We start from the raw sequence: 1,001 nt of genomic DNA, 5'->3' as shown, positions 1-1,001 counted from the left end.
CACCAGAAAAAATTACTCAGAATCTTTGAAGGTGGGACATGGGTATGGATTTTTTTTTTTAAGCCCTGCAGGTAACTCAGGCAATTCTGGTAGACAGACGGGGTTGAAAAGGACAGACTGAAAGAGAGCTGCCAAGAACTGCTGCTGGACACCTACCTGCAAAGCTTGCTAAGCGGTGGCAATACCAGTTCTAGTGTAACCAGCCAGGATCCCAACAGCGCCCCCCACCCAGCTCCATGTTTATGAAAAGATGAGGCCAGGGAAACAAGAGGAATGTGACTGGCATTGTGGGCAACGCACTGGCATCCCCATGAGCCTTCCCAAGAACCCACAGGTGCTTCTCACGAGACAGCCTGGCTCCCAGAGTCACCAACAGCCAGATGGCTTTGGCCAGAAAAGCAGCAACCACCACAGAGAGTACACTTACCACAACAGCCAGTAAAATAAAGAGACGGTCATCTGTCCCTTCTCTCCACAACAGTACCCTGGAGGAGCCGGAGTCGAAGATGGAGAGATGGGTGGCCCAGAACCCACCCTGTCACCATCCGACCCAAGCAGATGGGGTCTCAGCTCAAACCGCGCTTGGGGAAAGAGAGAAGGCAAGTTTAAAACAAGTACGAAACTAAATTTGGTTGGGTGTCAATAACCAAAAAAGACTAGAAAAGATGAAACCTGGCCAGGGCCTCATGAAGGATGGGGAGGGAGACCGGACGGCACGGAGTCGAGCGCCATGGCTGAGGGAAAGACACATGTTCATGTTCATCCCACTGGCCGACACTGCCCTAAACCTATACATATACTTCAGTGTTTTGCTCAGTCATGCCAGGCTTAATCTCTCATCACAAGGTTTGCTCAGGATTTCTCCTTCCTGCCTCCCTGAGGTAATGACTGTCCTTATTGCTGGGGTCAAACACAGCCTTAGAGTGGTGGCCCAGGCACGGGGCCCCTTCCACAGAGATGCTCTCCTCCTCCAGCCTGTCCTTCTCGCTTCTCCCCAACGT

The sequence above is a fragment of the Pteropus vampyrus genome, unplaced genomic scaffold, assembly GCF_000151845.1.
Source record: "Pteropus vampyrus isolate Shadow unplaced genomic scaffold, Pvam_2.0 Scaffold329, whole genome shotgun sequence".
Taxonomy (NCBI): Eukaryota; Metazoa; Chordata; class Mammalia; order Chiroptera; family Pteropodidae; genus Pteropus; species Pteropus vampyrus.
This window is presented reverse-complemented; position numbering follows the sequence as displayed.